Raw genomic sequence first — 25,621 nt, forward strand, 5'->3', positions numbered from 1 at the left:
AAAATGGAACTTCTTCAATTTGCAAAAAAAAATTAAAATAAAATAAAATCAAAATTAGACATTTTATTAACTTCAAAACTTTTTCCCAATACCTTTCCATCACCAACAACTTATCTAAATTGGGTTTCCCAGGAAGTTTCAATCTTGATGAATTAGCATTTTCTCTATGGCAGGCATTTAATTAAGAGGTCCCAAACCAATTCTGAGCGGTGTCTTTTCCTATACAATGTAATGTCTACAAGCCCGTGCACGTAGGGGTATATGGTGCAGGAGGTGAATAACTTTATCTGCTGCCAGTTAGGAAAGAAAGATTTGAACTTGATGTTTAAATCAGAAATAAAATAAAAATTGCAGGCAGAAGTACAGTATTTCAGCTCGAGAGCCTCTGATGAGTCCTGAAGGACAACTTTCAGCAATTGCTCATCCTGCATGCTCCTCTCCACTCTGAGAAGGAAAGCGGTTTCGGAAAAGCTCTTGGGGACACAAGAACAGACACATTTGCTGTCATCAAATGCCTCAGTAGCAGCTCAGCACAAGAAGTGGTCTGTAGTGAAACCGATATCCAGAAGGTGTCCTTGCAGAGTCACTGCACGTTTTAAAGCACTAATTCCCACAGGTTTGGTGGTTTTGTTTTTGTTTGGGTTTGTTTGTTGGTTGTTTTTTTTTTTTTTCAATGTGCACACCCCTGTTTTTTTTTTCAAGGACCCCTGGGAACTGCATTTTAAAATTAAGCTAAGTAGCAATTCCTTTTCTTCCTCCTGGACTTTTTTTTTTTTTTTTTTTTTCTAAGTGATGCTTCTGCAGAGCCTATACTGGGAACTGCTGCATGAGGTGGGGCTATGCAGCTATGAAGTGGGATTTCATGGTCAGGTCCCCATCCTCGGTCTGCATCACCCGGCATGGGGATCCACTGCGATTCTCTTCAGCACAACCCACCATATCTTTCCCCAGGCCAGCTCACCTCCGTTGGCTCCAGCGCGGTGCTGGGTGGACACAGTCATGCAGCCTCAGAACCCTGTTGGCCTATACCTTTGTATAGCACTAAAATGAAGATGCTCTCCTTGCACCAAAGACCCACACAGGCACTGAGAACTGGACAGACTCTACTGCTTTAATTTAATTTCTTTTCTTCATATCACTTCTATTATATCAGATATCGCTCCCCCTTTCTGCCTTAGCACAGAAGCAGATTATCACTAGCATAGTCAACATCTAGAAAAGTAATTCTTGAATCTCTTTAGTGGTTATTTCCCACACTTTATACAGAGTGTGTTGGGCACAAAGCGAAATAAAAGCAGGGAGGATCAGGGACAGAGCTTGGCTGGGATGTTCATGTGTCTCTACACACAAAGAGGGCACGGCTAGAAGGGCTCACAAACACCTGGCAAAGGATGGGGCAATCAGCTTTGGTTTTTATGAGGGAGCGCCTACAGAAAAGCATCGCTGCAGAAAGCTCCCTGAGGGTCGTCTCCCAGTTGCCCATAAGATCCAAGAGGAATTGGGAAGGTGTGTGTGTGCATGCTGCAGAGGAGCAAGGCAGCTGTGCAGCTGCTGATATTATGCAGAGCTGTTATTCGGCCTGGATCACAGCAACTGTCCCGCATGGGCTATGGGAAAATAGTATCACAGCTTTAGTTACTAGGGTAGTTGCCTGTTCAGTGAGGTTTGGCTTGCAATTATACACTGCCGATGTAGAGGGAGAACTGGAAGAGGAGCTGATGTTATCGTAGGGACTGCAATGCCTAAGGAAGTTACCGGCTACCCTTCGCAGGCTGTATTCCTCCCCTCTTAAAGAGAGACTTGAGCCTTTACTGAGTGCGGTGAAGGTTTGTGCATGTTTACCTGACCCAGCTTGCAGAGGTACAGCCTTGGGGAGTGGATATTTTATGTGCTGACCTGAAAAAGAATTTTTTTTTCTGATCAAGGATCGCAGGAGAATGAGTTTGCGCTTGCAGAAGCGTATCAGGGCACATACTGGGCTGGTAGTGAAGTCTGCTACAGGATTATGGCTAGACACATTAAAGCTTTTCATTAACGCTTTCTGATAAGATTATAAATATTCTGTATAATTACCATTAGCTAGAGTGGCCAAAAGCTTGAAGTGGCAAAAAGTATAAGTTCATTATAAAAATTATGGAGAATACCCGAGAGGGGAATGCAGGGGACGGAAAACAGAGCTAAGGAATTTAATCCATTTCTTAAAAAAAAAACTTTTAATAACTCCAAAACACACCCCACAAGTCCCAGTGTGGACCAATTGGCCCTTTGCCACCTTCTACTTCAGGGCAATGGAAACGGGATCCATCAGCTCAGCAAATACCGCCGGTGAACAAAGGCCCCACTGCCAGGATGTGTTGGCACCGGCGCCATTCCCACGCATCGCCCCACATCCCCTCCGGAGAGCAGGACTGATATGTTTAGTCCAAGTGTCCCTGCCTGGCACCAGCACCAAGACCTTTGTCCTCCTCCCTCCCCGTTTCCCCCTGGGTCTTTGGGAGGCCTGAGCTGTCTGAACCATCCAGGGGGTTCCCTCACACACCGAGCCGACCTCATTGTGCTCTGCCCCAGTGAACACAACTAATAACCACAGCTCGCCTCCTTTAATTGAGGCTCTGAATAACCAAGAGCAAGTACCAACCCCTCCAACAAAGGCAAAGCTACCCTTACCGCCAAGCACAGCTGCCACTCACACAGGTCCGCGATGGTATTTCACAAAAGCTGGTCTATTTGCATGGAAAGCAGCTATCACAAAAAGCAGCTACAAGCACAAATTCCAGGGGAGTCCCCATGGCAGAGAGCAAGTCTAGCTTTCCGCGCCCCACACTTGCTGAGCGACAGCAGCTTGGCTAACTTATTTCGTCCTGCAACAGGATTTTCTAAGCAGCTGTGGAAGCCCAGAGGAATGACATAGATGCTGGTGATGAAAATTACTGCAAACCAGAGGGTGTTTTTCAGCTCGGAATACAAAACAGATCAGCTTTTCTGCAGGCACTGGTAAGAAAATTACTAATTAGTGCTAAGTGTGGTGATAGGCCAACTCTCTTGCTTAGTTACTCATTCATTAAAGTGAAATTAATCTGGATTTAGATCAATGTAAATGAGTGCAGAATGTAGCTGGGTGTTTTGTTTTGTGAACACCCATCTGCTGCTGTTGCTGACAGCAGAGAAACAAAGCTAAAAGCGCAACATAGGACAGACACCACAAACTAAGCCCTATCCCTAACGGCCAAGGCCTGCTAGGAAACAGTGATGTGTCCTGTTATGGCTGCTAGCCCCCAAAACTCAATCTGAGGATGTGAAGACATTCAGGTGAATGGAGATTCATCTAGATAAGGCTCACACAGAATTATTGGGGAGCAAAGGAAGGAGGCAGGAAAAGCAGCATGCCTCAAGTTCCCCGTGTGGAGAGGTCAAAGGCAGCCTTGGCTTGGTAAACAGTGAGAAACCCTTATATATAATGCATCGCATTCTTGGCTTTGGCCATGAGATTCCAGAGCTTCCATATTTCACTGGGCTCCTCATCCCAGCAATATCTCAGATTAGACTTCACAGTTCACTGTACAAAACCCCAAATCCATGTAGAGAAACACACCATGAGGGATGTGATGTGCATAAGGACTATTTACACACCTGATAGCTGTGCTGCTAAAGAAAGACAATGATGACAGCATTCAGGACTAGCTGAGGGAACCCACACCCCAAAACAGTGTAGTATGGACCAATGCTTCCACACTCAAACATCCCATCTACTTTACAGTGTTCAACACTTCTATATTTTACACAAGCCAAAGTTGTTCTTTGGTCAGGAGAGCAAGAAGACAGAGCCAAACTATTCTCCCCACTCCCATCCACCCAAAACCAGGATGCCACGTTCCTGCAGCCTATTAGGGAAAGGTTCCTGTCCTGGGACTGTGCTATTCCCTGAACCATGTCTGGTCATTGTTTAGAAAGAGCTCATTAGCACAGAGTGAACCCATTCCACCGAATGTCCCATCGGCTATGGTGGGACAGTGCCAGGGCCCAGGCCTTGTACTGGCAGTGGTGTATGTTCCAAGGGGCTGTGTTAACACAGCACATCCCTCTCGGTTCCACTTCTCCTTGACCCCACTGTGTGTGCCCTTATAGAGTCAGGATCTCCACCACTGCTCCTCATCACAGTAATCCACAGAGAAGGATGCCTTGTTTAAAGTGGTTGCCTCAATCCCAGAGTTGACTCTAAGCCATCCAGAACCAGCAGGGATGTGGTTCAGTTACTCTAGCTCTCATCGCAATGGAGCACAAACGAGACAAGTAAATGTTAAATCCTTATGTACCAATGGTACCCACTACTGGTAGGTTAAGCATCACCAGGATGTTGCCTTAAGCTACTAGTGGTAGCTGTCCTGGCAGACAAGAGAAGAGATAGGCAGAATGCCTTCCAAATGACAGTGACTCCATCCTAAAAAGGCCTACACAGGGGCACTTCTTTGGGCAGGACATATCTTTATATGACACATGGTGTTACGGAAAGAGGGAATTTTCATGTAAGAAGGAAGACAATGCAGGACCGAGTCCTTTCAAAATCAGACTTGATCCATCTTGGATCTTTTCTACACTAGCTATCCACTAGCCATCACATCATTAGCTTCTCAGCAGAACTAACTGTCTTTATAATGGTCAGTCCCAAGGCCAGTTCCTCTTGAATTGTTCCACCACTGCCTCTCTGGGAAACAGAGAAGTCAGGAGGAGCAATATGGGCTCAGCGCTCCTGGCGGTAAAGTGAGAGCTTACTCTCTGCAGTGATCACCAGCACGAGCGTAAGCCCTCTTTCCCTGTTAAGTGTTAGATATGTGGCATTGTCTTCTGTGCCCGTAACTGACTCATGATTAGTTACTGAGAAACATCTTGGCAGCCTTCCAGGCCACCAGGCACAAAAAACCACTCTATTGCCTTATGGACAAACAAAGTCTTCAGTTTATCTCTAATCATCTCCATTAGAGCACAGTTTGCCTTCTAATCAAAGGGCATGTTTTCCATTTTTTCCTTCTTCCCATCTTCTACCCATGACAGGGCCAAGATGATACAAACAACCCTATACATATAGACACTTATAGATTTAAATGTCCCTCCCACCAGGGCCTGAAAGCTCAGAGTCCAAGTGAGAGATGATCTGTTGGCTCTTCTATATATTGGTGATCTCTCAACAAAGAGCTGTTTTCAGCTCTCTCTGCCAGATTCACAGATTTTACAGCTACAGAAAACTATGACCAGTATCAAGACCTCTTGTACAGGACATCAGACATCTCATGTCCCACAGCAATATCTGCTCATTTGGAAATGAATCTGTCCTTTCTCAGAAGAAAATGATGTTAAAGCCAGCAGCTTGAGGCTGAGCTGAACAAGACCATATCTCTTAAAAAGTCATCAGCCTGCATTGTAAAGAAGCCAGAGGAACACAATCTACCATCACCCTTGGTGATCTTGTTCTGGAGATTAATTGTCCTCAGAGTTAGAAAAATATGAATCTAACACAGCCCTTGAGAAGCAACCTTTCGTTTCCACTTTTGTCTTGCTGAAGTGATTCAATCAGTGTGCCATACTATTTTTCAAAGTGTTTATAGTCTGGTTTGTGGTGCGGAGGTTATGGTCTATTCAACAATCCCTGTAAGTGCAACAAGTTTTAACATAGCTGAAGGGCCCATGGTTTTCATGTTTCCATGCTTCTCCAAAGGCACAATGAGCACTGATGGTCAAATGTTATTCCAGAGGTGGTTTGGGTATAATGATCATTAGCACTACTGGTGTTTAATGTGGCATGAATTTTCTAAGTCAGTGCAAGGTCTTTTACAACTCCAAATAAAATAGTAATTTAAAGGTAAGATTCAGATTCAGCCCACAGCAAGGAGTGATATACTAAACAGACTGACAGTCTTGTTCTAAGGGAAGTATATTTTAAACTGTTTCCTTCAACTAGAATAACTAAAAAAAAACCCCACAATGTCCATTCTTTTAATCAGAATATGTTACTGAAATCATGTTTCTCCAGATATAATAAAGGTGAGAAGCTCCAGAGAGACTATAGAGTCCTTTTAGTATACATTGACAGCATAAAGAGAGAATGGCAGTATTATCTCTGGGCAGTGAAATTCTTCCGATGAAAGGCCAGAGTAATGCCTGGTCAGAAACAAGTCTTGAATCATGAGGCAGATTCACACCTGCTGTAACTACTGAGCAAGAATGAATTTGGACTTATACATGGAAAACAGAGACACAAGAATAGACTATAGGCACACTGTCTCTCCTGGTTTGAAAGGAGGGCTGGGCAAGCAACAGCTAAGGACAGGGCAGTGTTTCAATGGGTCTATATTGGAGGCAGTGCCGGTACCATGTCCACAGCACCATGACTCTCTTGACATCATGCATAAATACTAAGCAAGTCCAAGTTTTCACAGAATCATAGAATTATAGAATGGTTTAGGTTGGAAAGGACCTTGAAGATCATCAAGTTCCAACCCCACTGCCATAGGCAGGGACACCTCCCACTAGACCAGGTTGCCCAAGGCCACCTCCAGCCTGGCCTTGAACACCTCCAGGGGTGGGGCCTCAACGACTTCTCTGGGCAACCTGTTCCAGTGCCTTACCACCCTCAAAGTGAAAAACTTCTTCCTAATGTTCAATCCGAATCTGTCCTCTTCCAGTTTAAAGCCATTCCCCCTCATCCTATCGCTACATGCCCTAGTAAAAAGTCCTTCCCCAGCTCTCCTGTAGGCCCCCTTTAGGTACTGGAAGGCCGCAATAAGATCTCTCCCTTTCATCACAGAGTGCCTATCCAGACAAACATACAGCTGCATGTGTAGATCCAATCTATTGTTTTCATTAGCTACTTTATACATGGAGATAATTTGCTAAATGTAATTGTTTTTGAATTAGTGTTGCCATGGTGTGCCTTGCTAGAATCACTTCCTGAGCTGGCCCATTTACCTAAGAGAGTATCCACCTCCCACAGTTGGATTTCATCCCTTTATGCTTCACCTTCATTGAAAAGAGCTGCCATAGCGGAATGAGTGTATCCAGCAGGGAAGGTTAAATGCTGCTAGGCAGAATCAAAGGGGAGTAAGTGCTGTCTTACATCTTCCCCAGCGAAAGACAATACTAAACACTTCTTCACGCTATCACTGTAGCACAGTTCTTCCTCAGCTACAAAACCAAAAGTGTAGAGAGAAGCAAATTTAACATCTAGCCTGACATTTCAGACAGAAAATGAAATGAAAAGCTTGGCCTAAGAGCAGGAAAGCACCCAGACACCGCTTTGTCTTTACTGACTTCAACTGCTTTTTCATAGGTCCTACCAACCCTGGGGAAATCATTCACAACGTAAAAAAAAACCCAACAAACCACCACCAAAAGCCCAACAAAAAATACAGAAATGACTATACAATTATAGATACATTGCAGATACATGTCTACATTCCTCACTTTCCCACCCAAAATTGTGTAATTAAACATCTACTGATCTAATGAAAACTCTGTACTATTCTGAAATTAGGCCACTCTGCTCCCTTCATGGGAGCACAGATCCACCCAGCATGAATAGCATGTTTAGCCACCCTTGCGGTTTCCAATGCCTAGATTTTATTTGCATTTACTGAAAGAAAATCACTTGATTCACTTCCACTTAAATATATATAAGCGCATATGTATACATTACAAAAATAGTGGATGCTATAAAAAGAACTGAGTGCAGGAGAAGAGAAAGGATGCTGGACAAAGCCTGTACTCCAAAAGAGGCTAATTTCAAGGTAGGATTGTGGAGGATGCTTGAGTTCATGGGAGATGGGGAGTCTTCCATCAGTGACCACCAGGAAGGGCCCATATCCATAATCAGACAACCAGCCAGCACCTTCCCATTAGTGACTTGATCAATACTTCATCTCCTGCTCAGTTTGAAGCCATCTAGTCACAGGCAGTGGCTCATCAGTCACAGATGAAGAGGGGAGTGCCCTCGGTGCTCTTAGTCCCATTGTTTTCTGGTAACAGCAGGTTACTTGGAAGCTTATGCTATAATGAAGTGTGGGTGGGGGGAGAAAAACCACAGACAAACCAACCTCTGTGACTATGAACTTATTGGCATAAATTCATCTGTTCTTCTTGGCCTTTCTCCCTCTCATTCCACCACAGCACAGAGTTACGGGTAGAAAACACTTTTCCTGAAAATCTGTACATTTTGTGGCGAAGAGGAGACAATTATTGAGAAAAAAAAAAAAGAAAAGAACAGAAGATGAAAGGGACAGCCTTGCACAATTACAGTCTCAAGTGCTCCTGCACCACCTCTGAACTGCACCAACGTAGCATTGTCCTGGCATGACACTGCTGATGCCTGTCAATCAGCAGTAGAAGAGACGTGAGCAGAAACACCATCTGGAAACCTACAGAGCCAGGCCAGGTCCATCTTGAGTGCTGGACTGTGCTGAGCACACCAGGAAGTTGTAGGGACATATCCCCCATACCTAATTCCTCCATATATATCCAGGAGTGAGGAACAATCTGCCAAGAAGGATTTTTACATTTCATAGAATCATAGAATGGTTTAGATTGGAAAGTACCTTGAAGATCATCTAGTTCAAACTCCCCTGCCACGAGCAGGGACACTTCCCACTAGACCAGGTTGCACAAAGCCCCATCCAGCCTGGCCTTGAACACTTCCACGGATGGGGCCTCCACAGCTTCTCATGGACAACCTGTTCCAGTGCCTCACCACACTGAGAATGAAAAATTTCTTCCTGATACCTATTCTAAATCTCCCCTCTTCACGTTTGAAGTCATTACCCCTTGTCCTGTCACTACATAGCCTTGTAAAAAGTCCCTCTCCAACTTTCTTGTAGGCCCCCTTCAAATACTGGAAGGCTTCCATAAGATGTCCCCAGAGTCTTCTCTTCTCCAGGCTGAGCAATCCCAACTCTCTCAGCCTGTCTTCATAGGAGAGGTGCTCCAGCCCTCTGATCATTTTCATGGCCCTCCTCTGGACCCACTCCAACAGGTCCATATCCTTCTTCCTTATTCCTCCGATGAAGTATTCTACAAGCAGCTGGCAGAGGTCTCACAATCATCTGCCCTTGTTCTTGTGGGGGACTTCAACTTCCCAGACGTCTGCTGGAAATACAATGCAGCAGAGAGGGAACAGTCATGGAGGTTCCTGGAGTGTGTGGAAGACAACTTCCTAACACAGCTGGTGAAGGAACCAACTAGGGGAAGTGCCCTACTGGACCTACTGTTTGTTAACAGAGAAGGTCTTGTGGAGGATGTAAAGGTTGGAGGTCGCCTTGGGCACAGTGATCACGAAATGATAGAATTTTCAATTCTTGATCACGTAAGGCGGGGAGCCAGCAGAACTGCCACCTTGGATTTCCAAAGGGCAGGCTTTAGCCTGTTTAGGAGCATGGTCGAGAGTGTCCCTTGGGAGGCAGTTTTGAAGAGCAAAGGTGCCCAGGAAGGCTGGGCATACTTCAAGCAGGTGCTCTTAAAAGCTCAGGAGAAGGCCATCCCCTTGTCTCGAAAAACGAGCAGACGGGGAAGACGACCAGCCTGGCTAAATAGAGAACTTTGGCTGGACCTCAGGAAAAAAAGAAAAGTTTACATTCTCTGGAAAAGGGGGTTGGCAACTTATGAGGATTATCAAGATATAACAAAGCTATGTAGGGGGAAAATGAGAAGGGCCAAAGCTCAATCGGAACTCAGCTTGGCCACTGCAGTCAAAGACAATAAGAAAAGGTTCTTTGAATATATCAATAGAAAAAGGAAGACTAGGGAAAATGTAGGCCCGCTGGTGAACGAGACAGGTGCCCTAGTGGTGGAGGATGCAGAGAAGGCAGAGTTACTGAATGCCTTCTTTTCTTCGGTCTTCACTGCTAAAGCTGTCCCTCATGAATCCCACCCTCTGAAGGCAAAGGGGGAGGTCTGGAGGGTGGAAGATTTTCCCTCAGTTGAGGAGGACCGGGTCAGAGACCACTTGGCCAAGCTGGACATTCACAAGTCCATGGGCCCTGATGGCATGCATCCGCGAGTGCTGAGAGAGCTGGCGGATGTTATTGCTAGACCACTCTCCATCGTCTTTGAACGGTCATGGAGAACAGGAGAGGTGCCTGAGGACTGGAGGAAGGCCGACATCACTCCAATCTTCAAAAAAGGCAAGAAGGAGGACCCAGGGAACTACAGACCGGTTAGTCTCACCTCTGTCCCTGGGAAGGTATTGGAGCGACTCATTCTGGATGTCATCTCCAATCACGTTGAGGAACAGGAAGTTATTGGAAGTGGTCAACATGGATTTACCAAGGGTAAATCGTGCTTGACCAATCTGATAGCTTTCTATGATGTTATAACTGGTTGGCTGGATGAGGGGAAAGTCGTGGATGTCATCTACCTTGACTTTAGCAAGGCTTTTGACACTGTCTCCCATGACATCCTCATTAGGAAGCTGAGGAAGTATGGGCTAGATGAGGTGACAGTGAGGTGGATTGAGAGTTGGCTGCGGGACAGGACTCAGAGGGTTGTGATCAGCGGCACAGAGTCTAGTTGGAGGCCTGTAACCAGTGGTGTCCCCCAGGGGTCAATACTTGGTCCTATTTTGTTTAATATATTCATTAATGACCTGGATGAGGGGACAGAGTGTATCCTCAGCAAGTTTGCTGATGATACCAAACTGGGTGGGGTGGCTGACACCCCAGAGGGCCGTGCTGCCATTCAGCGTGACCTGGACAGGCTGGAGAGCTGGGCAGAGAAGAACCTAATGAGGTTCAACAAGTCCAAGTGCAAGGTCCTGCACCTGGGGAGGAAGAATGCTAGGCACCAGTACAGGTTAGGGGCTGACCTGCTGGGAGATAGCTTGGAGGAGAGGGATCTGGGGGTTGTGGTAGACAGTAAATTATCCATGGCCCAGCAATGTGCCCTTGTCGCCAAGAAGGCCAATGGAATCCTGGGCTGCATAGGGAAGAGTGTAGCCAGTAGGTCGAGGGAGGTCATTCTCCCCCTCTACTCGGCACTGGTGAGGCCGCAACTGGAATACTGTGTCCAGTTTTGGGCTCCCCAGTTCAAGAGGGACAGGGAACTGCTGGAGCGAGTCCAGCGAAGGGCAACTAAGATGATTAAGGGCTTGGAGCACCTCCCTTATGAGGAAAGGCTGAGAGAGCTGGGACTCTTTAGCCTGGAGAAGAGAAGGCTGAGGGGAGACCTTATTATGGCGTACAAGTATCTGAAGGGTGGGTTGAAGAAGGATGGAGCCAGGCTCTTTTCATTGGTTCCAAGTGACAGGACGAGGGGCAATGGGCACAAGTTAGAACACAGGAAGTTCCGTTCAAATACACGGAAACAGTTCTTTACGGTGAGGGTGACAGAGCACTGGAACAGGCTGCCCAGGGAGGTTGTGGAGTCCCCTTCCCTGGAGATTTTCAAGACCCGCCTGGATGCAGTCCTGAGTAATGTGCTCTAGGCAATCCTGCTTTAGCAGGAGAGTTGGACTAGATGATCTCTAGAGGTCCCTTCCAACTCTGATAATTCTGTGATTCTTCTGCTGAGGACTGCAAAGCTGGACACAGTACTCCGGGTAGGGTGTCACCAGAGCAGAGTAAAGGGGGAGGATCACCTCCCGTTGTTTCACATATCTTCCCTGCTAGTAGAACAAGATTTATTTAGGACTGAAGAGGTTGGATCTGACACCAGGATCTCTAAGCCCCAACACGCATCCTCTTTATGCTTGGGGACACCAACCTTTTCATGGAAAACCTTCAGTTTCCCATAAGGAAGGGAACTGCACCATGTGTAAATCAGGTCAACCAAGGGTTTTTTTCTGCTGTCTTTTACTGCCCTGCTGTGTGGCCTTAAGAAAACCATTGGGCTCATTAGAAATAACTAAGAATTGATGTAAACAGCTGTACAAATTTGTGGCAAATCAGAATCTAACACTTTCTCACATGTTTGGTTAATTAAACAATTATTATCTTGCTACACTACTAGTTCATAGAACATAATTAGCAGTGAGATATTACTGAGCATAAACACAGATGAGTGAAACTACTCTAAGCTCCAGATGAGAGTCCCAAAATAAAACTTACTGCTGTAGTTACAAACTAATCTAAGACCATTAATGTTAAAAGAACTGAAAAAGGGAAACAACGTGCAGTAGGATCTGAACACAGAAAAACTTTCCTGTCCCTGCGAGACCAAGAGACAGGTTTGGAAATTTCAGAAGGGCATAATATTTTGTGATCAAGGTGTGCACCAATGAAAAAAGCTGAGACTTTTCTTTATTACAGACCCCATGCACCAAAAGAAATAAATATATGTACCTCCAAAGCCAAACTACTTGAGACATGTAATCATCTCAAAAATAGATTGTAGAGCTGAATGTGGTGGCTGGGTGTAGAAACCCATCCACTAATTTCATTTGTTTGGCGGTCCTATGCTGTATTCTTGTGCTGTCAGCAGTTACCCAGGGCAGTATTTTTAACTGAATAATAATATGTAAAAGAATTTAAAATGAAAAAAAAATCCCACCCACCAGGATAATCTGCTAATTTTAGATGACAAAAATCCTTGATTCTGAACCAGCCATAAATTAAAGTGATTCCTGTGTACCATCTTACCTTGTGTGAATCCGCAGTGTCTCACAGCATATAAAGCTGTGAGCATGTAAATCTTCAGTTGGTGATAAATACTTTATAAATATAATATTAGCCCAAGGAAATTAATTCTTCAAGATATTAACAAGGCCACTACAGAGTCAAAGAACAGTTTATCAGATAGGTAAACAAGCCCAGCATCAGTTGCTATGCTCGTTAATAGAAATATAAACAGCTAGTGGAAACTATGTTGGATTTTTGAAAGATTTGTAGCTCTGCAAATTTTACACTAGTCCTCAAACAGCCCAGTTAAAAATCAACATACATGACTCACTATTCCAGCACAGAGTTCTGATAGCTTGGAGGAATAGTTAGCAGATACATCCCCAAATATATTGATTTGTAACTAACACAGTAAATTTTCTGGAATATTTTGCCTTTTTTCATGAGTTGTTATATACTTAAAGTTCAAGTAAGTCTCATGGGCTATGTGATACAGCTAAGATAATGATGACTTGCTTCTGGCTTTCTACTGTGTTAGCTTTTTCATTGAAGCAGTGAACTCTGAACCAATAGGGCCACAAGTGTAGAAAGGGGGTCTTTTCTCTGGAAGGGGAGTTATGATTGCAGGTTGTCGATAAGCTGGACTAGGGCAGGAGCATCATGCCCAGTGTTTGCACTCTAACAGGACTCCTGGCGTTGGGCATTGCCAAAATATATAGGGAAATATAGTGTCAGGAATTGAAAAAAAATAGCTATCCAACGTTCTTAATCTAGACACCTAAGTGACCTTCCTTCCCAAAGTGCCAAGCAGACACTTTTACCTCTGCTGGAGCTGAGCACCAGAAAGCACTGAGATTGGGTGTGAGGGATCTGAGACTCAAAGGCCAATCTGGATCATTTCAGTCCTCTGGCATTGTCTGCCCTGAGAATATCCTCTCTATATCACGATCCTTATTATGTGTGCCATACAAGAACAAAAATATTTAAAACAAGCCATGCTATCTTCCATCAGAGCAGAGACTACTACAGAGCCACCATTCACATGGACACTTCAGCAAATGGCACCTGCAGTGAATTCATCAAAAACTTGCATAAAGATTTCTTTAATTACCTAAACTCATAAAATCATAGAATGGTTAGAGTTGGAAGCAGTCGTCTAGTTCCAACTCCCCTGCCACGGGCAGGGACACCTTCCGCTAGACCAGGTCTCTCAAAGCCCCATCCAGACTGGTTCCTTTGCCAGCTTTCCAGTCCCATTCATAGCCCCAAACCCACAAGATGCACCAGCAGTTCTTCCACTGTTTTTTTTACTCCAGGTCCTACCAGTGAATTCTTAGTTTGTCTGTATGGGAGGACAATCCATATGGACCAGTAGCACTGATTTGTTTAACAACAAGTGAGCTGGTCTGAGCTGATGTTTTCCCATTTTGATTCCAGTAGACTATAGTTTCTGTTGGGGTCTGACTTTGTTACAGTGAAAACCAGAGAAATCTGTATGGAAGAGTGGATTTGCATCTCAGGATGCAACCTTCATGCTTCAATTAACAACAACAAAAAAGGCTATTTGCAGCAAAGTTGTCTTTCAACAACATTAATTAAAAAAGCTGGCTCCTTCTCTGTTACTCTTAATTGTATTTCAGCCATTAGTTGTTTTTTAAAGCATTATCTCCTTGCTATAATGAGTCAACAGACTGCAGCAGGTAGTATCACAACACACTTTACTTCAAGGGCCAATTTATCACAACGTTTAGGAAGAAGCCCAAGATAAGGGAGAGGAACCCATTCTTTTCACAGGAGTAGTCTCTCAGGGATGAAGCACAATTTAGCGGTACAATGTTTGACCTAAAACATATGGCAACATTGAGAATAGATCTCTAAACTGGCATTGTCTCCTGCCCTTGCACAAATACCACAGCGTCACTTAGCTAGAGGAGAAATGGAGCGCCCACACCTGGGCTTGCAGCCACACTGGCCTGTATATCCATCAGTAATGTAGATCCCAACAGACTGATTTACTGGCATAAGGAACTAAATATTATTATATTCCCAGAAAACAGTGGGGAAAGATTCAACTCTCATGCTTTTGGCTGTCAAAGTGAGGAATCTGGTACGAGCAAGTTATCTAAGCACTCTCACAAGTTAATGAAAAGAGATAGGCAGTCAGAGGTTGAATCATGCCACCTGCCTTGGACAGTCTTCTTCGAAAAGGATGAATCACACTCCAGAGGTGTCTATTTCTTTCCACTGACTATCAAAAGAGGCTGGACAAATAGCTTTCAGGCCACTGCAGTTAGATGTTATGAATTCCACTGAAAATACTTGAATATAAAGATACAATACTGTTTAATTCAATTTATGGATCTCAGTTCTGATCCAACATCTGTTTTAAACTCAGAAACACCCTCAAGCTATTAGAGTCATTTGCCAGAAAGCGTTAGCACTAGCGACTAAAATTCTGCTGCACCATCCTACTTGTGTCATATTAGTACTGCAGCCTTTCATGGAGATGTTATGTCTTCACTGCCAAAACAGAAAGGTTTTTATAGTAGATAACTAATATATGCTATCCATCTTGCTATAAAACCCTGGGGGAACAAAGGACAGTGATTTCTACTGCAGTGTAGCTAAACGAAGGCTCGCCCAGAGGTGTTGGATTGGGTTGATCGTGTGTAGTTACACTGCAGTAAAAATGTCCTGTATTTCATCTTCACTAGGGCTTTAACGTGTTACGGCTTTTTATCTACCTCACTGTAAAAAAAAAAGACTGATCCTTCAGGCTGAATCGACACAGCTTTATTTTCCAGAGTTTATGCATATAAAAATATATATAGAAATAAATGTCTTATACACACACACACACATACACGCATATGTATGTATTCTATATATAAGTTTATTTCCTAGAGTACAGATCAAGTTATAGCCAAACTGACACTAAATGTTGACTATTGAGTTGTAAGGAAATGAACAGTTCTGAAAAAGTTCTGAAAAGTTCTGAAACCTGACATCACACGAGGCTGCTATTCAACAGTTTAGGACAGCAAGCAAGAAACACAGTATCCAGTTGAGCTACTCCCCCCGTGAAAGACACCTTCCCTACTTCTGGTCAGCATTAGCAGTAGTACTCACAGTTCCCACAACGGAGAACATGCTGAAAGGCATTTTATGCAGAATTCTGAATTGTTCTCCATCATTTGTACCTGCATTAATATAGCAGAGCTTGTTCAATCTCTTATTTGCATTTTAAAGAACCTAATTAGTACTTTATCCAAAAAGCAGTTCTCCTAGGTGTTCAAAATGCTCCCACTGCTTTTGTTTCACATTATAAACAAGATTACTGATTTGAAAAGGAATTTGGTATTTGGGTGTAACTTGTAGGGACTGAAACACTAACCCTACAATTTGCTAACAAAAATAGCCCACCAGCTAAACCATGCTGCAGCTCTACTGCTGGGGAAGAAATATTCTCAGCAGACCGGTACATTACAATTCAATTTTGCCTGTTGGCTCAGTTCATTTGAAAACAAAATGAGAAGTCGAAATTCAGTGGCAGAAAGGGCTGATAACCTTTACAGACTTCCACAGAAGAAAGGACACACCACTTCATATTATCAAAGGATGAAAAAGGAAATGGTTACGTCATTTGAGTTTGAACTCCAGTAATAACAAGATCTCTTTTGCAGAGAGTCCACGTAAGGTTTACATGTATCAGAGATCTACGTACAGCTTCAAAACAAGCCCTTAGAAATTTAAATGACAAGCTTTGCTTTGGTCCTGGGCACAGGGATAAAAAACATGGGCTTCTAAAGACAGCTCAGCAAGGCACAAAACTGGAAGCAATGGTTTAATCCTAAATCTTAAAAATAGGTTGTCCTGCCCATTTTGTTTCAAGAGTTAATGTGATGGCTTATCTAGGTCTGAGTACGGTTTTGTTCTTACAGTTCATCTCTCTCTGTGAAATTGTTTCCAAAATCAGTTTAACTTTCAGGTGATGCAAGGATTGCATTATTGCAAAATGTCACAAATTTTCCATTGAAGCTATTTGATGAGAAAGCAGCCATTTAACCAGGCCAGGGTTTTTTTGCTCAACATTTGCACAAGTGCCACAGGCAGCTCGTGACCAGCCACGGCTGTGTCCCTCCCATGACACCCAGCATCTCCCGTGGTACCTCCAAGCTCCCTCATTCCCTGGAATATTATGATTCACAGCTCTCATTGCAGTTATCCATCGCAAGACTTTGAGGCTTGAATACACGGAGCCAGGAGCAAAACAAAAAAAAAACCTGACAAAACAGCCCTGGGAGACCGAGCTCACCATTGCTATAGGGGGTTTACAGAAACATTAATTTCTTAAGGAGCTGAGGAGCTCAGAAAACCCGCTGGGTTTCAGGCGAAGTGTAATATGCTATGATGGGGCCTTTAATGGTCAGGGGGGGTTGCGTGCTCTGACAAACGTTCACACTTCTCTGTCATTTGCAGTAAATTCTACCAGCTCCATCAGCACAACTGGGACTAAATCTCCATAGCACCTCTCCAGACGTGGCTTTCCCTATCCTAAATAGAAGTACATCCTCCAAATCGAGGGAGAGCAGAGGAAATCTTTACTTTACAGGTGCACCTAACCATGGCAGATGATGGTCTAGCTCCTTTTACAGCCTGTGCTGAAAGATATTATTAGATTTTTATGGGAATAGCCACATAAAGCTTAAAAAAAAAAAAAAAAAAAAAAAAGGCAGGCCTAGAACATTAAGTAAGTGGTGTCTTTTCAGTTTGAGGTCAGTTTAGGGGCTGTTAATGCAGGGGGAAGAAAGCCCTGACTGCACAAGAGCTGCTGAGGTTTAAAACATTTTAGCTTTGTGAAGGACACAAAGCAAGTGTTTTCTCCTCATCTCTCTGTTTTTCTTGGACAGAAAAGCCTGTAACTAAACCTGAAACCTCAGAGGTTTTGGTGTGCCTCTCCCTGCTGAGCATCTGCCCAGCTTCAGAGGTTATTCTTTCTACTGAGCATTCCTTATCAGTCCATCAGAAAGCAAACACCAAGTTAGACAGTGCTGCCCGGGGGATGAGTCCTCTCTTTTACCCTGTCGTTTGGACTCCACCAGAGCAGACAGAAAAGCCTCCTTCTGATTGCAGCTGGATAAGCATTGGGCTCCACAGCCTAACTTTGAAAATGCTGAGCACCCACAGCTCCTGCAGAATCAACGAGGGCTGCAGGCGGTGTTGCAAAACAAGCTACTAATAACTTTCAGCACATGACAATATGTTCCAGCTTTTTGCCTGTTCCTATTTCTGTATTTCTCTTTCATTCCTACGCTATTTAGAAATGGCTCCCCAAGTCACCATATTTTTCCTCTTTTTGTTCTCTAAACGGCACATTACTTTTCCATAAGATGCAATTTCTCCTACCACTGAGACCTATACTTTTCCTGATTGTCTCAATGTTTCTTTCTAATGTCTGGGACTTACTTTTATTTGTCATGAGTCTAATCTTCTCTCTGCCTTTACAATTAGTTTTACTGTACATCAAAGATTGTTCACTGAGATTTCTTGTCTAAAATGCAAGAAAAACTATTACAAGCTAGGGGAGATGTTATCGTTCACCTAGATTCTGTGATTTTGGACAAGATGTTGGCAGTCCAGAGGTTAATCGCTTTATGTAAAGTGATCGTCCATGTTTTAAGATGCTACTGATTATATGTAACTGTTAAAGAAAGAAACTAGAGATAAGAAAGGTAAGTGCAAAAGGTTTAATCGATCTCATTTTATTATACTTCTACCTTCAGAGTCCCTTATTAAGGTTCCCAGCACTCTGTAGGAAGCTGTAGGTTTGGAACAGACTCCTTTTCTCAGCTGTGTGAAAGAAGAGTAGAAGTAGCACCATTTTCTGCCACCAGCTTATTTCTAAAACTCTGTTGTTTGGATGACTGTTGGATTCATACCTTTGTTCCCTCAACTAAAAGGACAAATCAGGCCACAGCTGCTGCAAGGCTGAATTTTCTCCTCACCTGAAGGCGACGTCTAAGACTTTGCTTTTTCCAATGTACAAGGGAAGAAAAATAAATCAATAAATCACTTCCAAAACTGTAACAGAGCTAACATTGGTTCTGATGGAGGTGCAGGATCACAGAAATATCAAAGTGCTGCCTGGAGGCCCTGACAGACAGCCTGCATCTAAGCGAAGGTGGTGGCCAGCTTGCTCGTCCCACCTACCAACGACTCCCAGCAAGATGCTCCCAGCTAGACACTGCCCATGTCCAAGGAGGAAGACCTTTGTCATTACAGCTACACCCCCGAACAACCAGAAGCTAAGTCAGTAGTAAAGCAGCAATAATTATGCATGCTGAAAAGCCTATTTAAGGAAAATGGAAGAGAATCATGAAGACATCTGTCTGCAGTGGGATATTTTTGTGAAACAGGCCATTTATTCAAGGCAAGCGAGCTGTGCTGAAGCCTAGAAGTGGAGTTTCAACGGGAAGAACCTGCCTAGCAATCCACTTTGTGTACGGGCTCACATTTACAATGGGAGCATATTGATTTTCCTCAGCTTTTTTAAGTCCTTATCTAATGTTCATCGAGCTGATATGAGTAGTACTGTACCAAAGGATGCAATTCAGATCTTCCTCCCGCTCCTAGTTATTTGTTCTCACCTCGTGCCAGTTCCTCTCCTGGGACAACAAATGTCCATGTGGCTGCATGGTGAACTAAATCAGAGTAAAAACTGATGGGAAAGAAAATAAAAACATTCATTGGCTTCCTGCTCTAGTTCATGGTGGGGCCACATAAATGCCTGTGCCGGCAGATGGGAGAAGGAAGTTAGTAAGCATGAGATTTTCTTTTTTAGCAGTGGGGCTGGCTTTAACTGGTCATAAAACAGCACTGTTGCTAATCTCAGAATAAACCTATTCATTTTACAGTCCCAAGCAAAATAGGAAGTTATTTAAATGATATGGAGCTTACATAGTGGCAGAACAGAACTGTATCACGATCTGGGAAAGCCGTCACTTCTACATGATCCGTGGAGGAACTGAGGACCAACCAGCAGCCACTATGTGCTCCCTGAGCTCAAGGATTTCTGCCTGCCAGACACCAGCTCTGGAACCACCTTGCTCTAAGGTGGCGATGACTGGACTAAGTGGAAAATCAGATCTGAGAGTTTCAGGCATTTGATTTGAAAACAAAAAATGCTGTAAGAGAAAAAGAATACATTTGCTGTGCCTCCTGGAGCCATAATCCAAGATACCAGGCTGTCCTTCAACCCACCCAATGGCAGAAGAAAGTCATCTAATGTCATCACCACTAAGCCCATTAAATAGTTTATATCCTCCCAGCGTATCATCCATGAAAAGTTAATTTTTTTCTTCTCTTTCAAGCAAAAGACAAATCAGCTGGAAATACTGTCACAGGCCTTTTATGCCTGTGCGGGAAACCACAGTCAGCCAGCAAATGTGGTGATGAAAGGATGCATGATCCTGTCATCTGTGACATGAGAGATTGCTAGAAGTTGGAGATGTTACAGAGTTTGAGGAAGCCACCACTGTAGCTGGCAGAGAAGAGCATCAAGAAGCAACAGGAGATATCAGAGGTGATATCAGCTGGGTCACTGTCTAACTGCAGCTTTTAAAGAAGCAGCAGTTGTCTGCTGAGCTTTTAACAGACTTCCCAAACCATCTGGAAGTGACTGGATATTCAAGTGAGAATCAAAGTGTTAGTAGCTGCATTTAGCCTGGACATACTCTTAAGCAGTCAAATGTGGAATATTCCACTAAAAATGCTGCCTATGTCAGGTGTGATGTATACATGAGCTAGAAGCACAAGAATTAGATTATCTTCATGGGACGCAGCGCACTAATAAGACAGTCTGTTAGACATCAGTTACTACTCCAAAACACCTCAACCTTCTCTGCATTCAACATGAAGGTGGGTGCCACAGATTTTTCCAAGTAAACGTATAGGTGTACCAAGTTCTATGTATAGAATAAATGTATAGGCATGTATCAAGTTCTGCCAGGTGACAAGAAACTATCTTCAGATTTGTAAGAGGTCTCTACAAGCCATCACAACAATGAAAAAGAGTTCTTGCAGTAAGACCAGGTGAGACTTGGAACTACTGCTAAGCTGAACTTTTGAAGAATCCAAAGTCATGCTCCAACTATGAAAGTAAAAGCAGTCTACAAATTCCCACAAGTTCTGTGCAAAAAAACTAAAATAATTAAAACTACTACCACTACTGAGTTCGTTAAAATACTTTAGGATTCTCATTCCTGCAAGCTTGTTCCACCTCCTTTCCTATTCCACGATGCCTAATGCAAAGATATCTAAAAATGAATGTTTTTGCAGTGAAGCTTTGGAGCTCAACAGGGAGTATAAACTTGGGGTGAACAGTTAAGCAAATATGGTTAGGTGCTGATGTATTCAGATATTTCAGTATGCATGTGAGATTTGACTATATTGATAAGTCTTTCAGGAACTGTCAGTCAAGACATGGCAATTCAGATGCCTACCCTTTGTCATTGTCTCTGTGTATGAGATATTTTTAACATTGAAGGCCAAGAAGAAACATCTTGCTGTTCTTTTGTGAACATGCCATGAACCTGAGGAACACTGACTTAAAAAAATACACTTCTGAAGCCTTTAGACTATTATTTTGAATGGTCTTCAAGGTGTTGCCTTGAAATCTGGAAGCTCTTTTGCTTCAGAAACAGAACAGTGGTAGCATAAGACTTATATTTCATGCACTGTGTACACAACCCAAAGTCAACAGACATGTACAAATAGAAAAATAAATGTTATGAATCATCCAAACATGTGGCTGCTTTTCATATTTTATCACAGGCCTTACTATAACAACTGAAGCCAATGACAAACCATTGGTACCAACCAGTCATTGAAACATTTCAGCTTCACCTCCTTGCATTTGAAAAGCATTTGAGATTCATATGACATAGTCCTTTGGCATTCCACATATTTGCAGAGGAACTCATCACAGCCAGGAGCTCATCAAGCTCACAGACAACTAAAAATTGGTTGTAGAAAGGGCTACATTATACGTGAAAGTCACTTCTGGACACAGATCAATGCTGAGTGCAATACTCCTCTAGTACTTCCGCAGAGAACATCTGCTTGTGTTTCTCCTATTACTAGCTGTAGAAAAAAACCTCCAGATCTTAGCAGAGACTGTACCTATAAAGCCAAATTTCTTTTCAAGCTGTGAAATCTGACTTTTGCAGCAGAGCAGAGGCTTAGTAATCGCACATACATGCCATGTACTCCAAGGGTGCCAAGTCACAGGCTTCTGCTTTACGGAGCTAGTAAAGAGTGAGAACGTTTTTGGAGAATGTTTTTGCTCAGCTTTGCAAACTGTATCTTATCACCTGCCTGGCTTAATGATAACAGAATAAACTCAAATATTACAGCATCCAAAGCACTGCAATCGCTGTTTTTAAGAAACGATTACCTCTGAGCAGGTACGGGTGGTTTAGGTCACCATTGCAACATCTCCCCCCCATTGAGGCTTAAATGTCAGATGACAGCGTTAAACCCCAGTGCTACCAGATCCAAGCCAGGCTGACAACTTTGTACATGTACTAACTTATCAAATCCAGCTTAAAATTAAATCTGGGTTGAAAATAAAGAAATTAGCTCTCTTTGACAAGCATACACCTACTATTTACCTACCAGAAGCAGCTGTTAGTATATTTTTAAATATTTCATGCCTGTCTATTGTTATCTCTACAACAGATAAGCAGAAAACTTATTTAGGAAGAATGCAGCATCTCTGGAATTTTTAGCAAAATGCATCTCTCCCACTTTCCTGTGAAAGCATCACCCATTTTTGCCTGCTAACGTTAGTCCAGAATGCAATGGAGATGTTTGGCAAAAATCTCTCCCGCTGCCACAATGCCCTACTGAGCAGACATGTTATTTTTTGATTCTGCTATGCTTACTTCCACAAGATCAAATGAGAGCTAAAAAGCTATTAATGCACTTAATGACATGTTCTTAGCAATAAATTCAGCCAAATATAGCAAGATGGAATAACTGAGTCTAGGATAGACTAGTGAGACCAGAGACAAGTGATTTTGAACAGCTGCTGGCATGAAATTCAGTATTTGAAACACTGCATGACTTTTCACGTTTCGGTAGTACAGCAGTACAAGGACTGGAAGACTCATCATTGGTCAGTAAAAAAAAAAAAAAACAAACAAACCACGTTCTACCATTTCCGCTCTTTGATTCACGTGTCTCCCAGGAGCTCACAAAGGATTATGTCTATTAAAACATTACCTTGGCTGTGGCAATGCATGTTTTGGTCTTAGAATGTGCACGAACTAAACAGCAGTTTGGCATGTGCCCTCATCACGTCCTCCACCCACTCAGTGGTTTGTATGTTCCCGTTTTATACAGTGCTGTCATATTAAAATTACAGAAAGTGAACTACAACAGCTATTAAAAGTTTTACCTTCTAAATATGTGTAAGGCATATATCCCTCACGGTGAACTCTTTTCCTGTTCCTGATGTGTTAACATGAAATGTAAAAGTGGCACATGCACTAGAAAACACTTGGTCCTGTTCTCTGCCAGCCCCTTCCCACCTCCCAAAACAGTTCCATCATCACATATTCAGATAACAAAAGAGTTACCTGATCTCTACATTGGTACTTCTGCTGATGGTTCTCTCACTGTCTCATCCTGCATTTTAACAGTCAGCTTCAGTGACAGCAAGAATTTCTTGTTTGTTCAGATCTGATCTAAACATCGTGCCCATTAAAAACATTTTGCATGCAAACCAATAAGCTAAATAGTTAGGTATGACAAGACTGCCAAAGAGCATTTTCCCTGCTTTAAATCCAAAAAGAAAAGACTTAGGCAAGATATGCAGCTTCCTTCCAAGCAGAAAAGACTAATGTACAGAGGAAGAGAATAAAATTTTTGATATCCAGTGAGAACAAGACAAAACTGGGCTCCAGAAGAAGGTGTCTCTCATCAAGGCCAGAGTGAAGGACCTAGGGCCATTACAGCATCTGAACAGAGTCCTTGGAGCTAAAGAACACTGCCCAGGAACACCTATGGCAGACCTATCTTCTGTAACTGCTGTTGCTGTGGAAATCAGTCCACTGCACCTCTGTTTGCTGCCTTAGGTGATAACTTCTCTTTCTATCCTTCATCCTCTTCTTCAAATCCACCTGCATTCACCGTCTCCCGTGCACCTAAATACTCATTTCCCCTTGTCACTGTTAACTTCCTTACATCTCATTATTCTGCCTCAGTGATCCTCAATATGTGCACATTATCTACTTGATGTTTGTTCAGCTAATTCCCTCCTCTCTGCTCCCTTCCTTATTAATGTTCATTGATGGTAGTCTGATTCCCTCTGTTCCAACATGGAAACCAATCCATTTAGCAGCCTGTCTTCCCCTTAGAAGTTCCCTGTGCGTAATAAAACTAAACCCTTCCCTTTCGCTTACTCTTTTAGAGGTTTTATTTCTTCCCACTGAACCCACTAGTGCAGGTGGAAGCAAACACCTTGGAGAATGCCTGCTATCACACTCAGGATGAAGGATGCTCCCAGTAACCCTCTGTGAGCTAAATGGGGTGTGATATGCACATACGTGTGGACATAGTATAGGTTCAGAAAGACACAGACAAACCACATTGTACTCTGACAGATTGGTAAAGGATTTTTTGAGAAGGTGACAAACACAGACCCAGGTACAAAGTACTGAAAAAACTTTAGAGAAGGAACGTATTAGAATTTCAAAGGAAAATCACATTTGGGGAGTTCAGCAGCTGCAGTAGGAAGTTGTTTGAGTTGGTTGAGTGTGCCCACCAGAAGGGTTTGCCCTTTGTTCTATCCCAGTTGTGGGTATGATTACATAAGATTTTTGAGCAAAATGACACAGCTCCTTCAGTCAGCATAGTTTACAGTCAATATCCACCATGACTTTCACTCATATTGAGATTGTGCTATCCATACCCACTTTTATTCAGGCTTCAAAGAAAAGAAGCAACAGCTAGATATTGCTGGGCAATGTCAACTGGCTGATGCCTGCTTGTGCTAGTCACTCTTTAAGAAACATACATAAGCCCAGACCACTATGTTAGCACTTTTTTCTTGCAAATGGAAGTCACAGAAACCAATAAAAGGGCCTCATAACACCACCTACAAGGCCTGGGTTTTTTAAGGCAACTTATTGCCACCTGATCTCTTCTCCCTGGTACCCAGTGTCAGACAGGATGTCCGGGAATGGTCCAAAACTGTACCAGGGGAGGTTTAGACTGTACATTAGCAAGCATTTCTTTACCATGACAGTGCCAAACACTGTAACAGGCTTCCTAGAGAGGTGGCCGATGCCCCATGTCAGTGTTTAAGAGGCGTTTGGACAATGCCCTTAATAATATGCTTTAATTTTTGGTCAGCCCTGAAGTGGTCAGGCAGTTGGACGAGATGATCGCTGTAGGCCCCTTCCAAGAGAAACACTCCTATTCTATTCTATTCTATTCTATTCTATTCTATTCTATTCTATTCTATTCTATTCTATTCTATTCTATTCTATTCTATTCTATTCTATTCCACTCCATTCCATTCCATTCCATTCCATTCTACCTCAGAGTAACACAATTTCCTGACCCACAGACCTGGTCAGTTTAACACTGCAACATGTTACAACATCACACAGGGAGTCATCTGTTGTCTTTCAAGTTCAGACCTAGGAATCAGTGTGCTGTCTCATGGTTTTGACCCAAAGAACTCACAGTAACCACAAAACAAACTGTAAAAAACAGCAAACCCAGGTAACTTTTATGTAGTCACCAAGAACAAGAGAGCGATTTATCAGTGGTGAAAGGAGAAAGGAATATGTGATTGCTGTTCCCATTAAAAAGCTGGGAGATACCAGCTATAATGCCATTACAGTCCTCTTCACTAGGGTGTTGGAAATACAGAGTTCATTTATGCAGTGTGAATTTTACACACTATTCTCCACTAAAAGTCATTCAAAACATCACCAAGGTTTATGTGGTTGATAGCC

At 43.1% G+C, this 25,621-nt stretch overlaps 1 protein-coding gene across 1 annotated transcript in view; it reads right to left on the reverse strand.

Moving 5' to 3' along the window:
- Positions 1 to 25,621, reverse strand: part of COL22A1 (collagen type XXII alpha 1 chain) — a gene marked incomplete at both ends in the record, with an annotated part of 229,891 nt that overhangs the window by 198,642 nt on the left and 5,628 nt on the right. The gene's annotated exons all lie outside the window — the stretch shown is intronic.

The sequence above is a fragment of the Vanellus vanellus genome (assembly GCF_965231255.1).
Source record: "Vanellus vanellus genome assembly, chromosome: 2".
Taxonomy (NCBI): Eukaryota; Metazoa; Chordata; class Aves; order Charadriiformes; family Charadriidae; genus Vanellus; species Vanellus vanellus.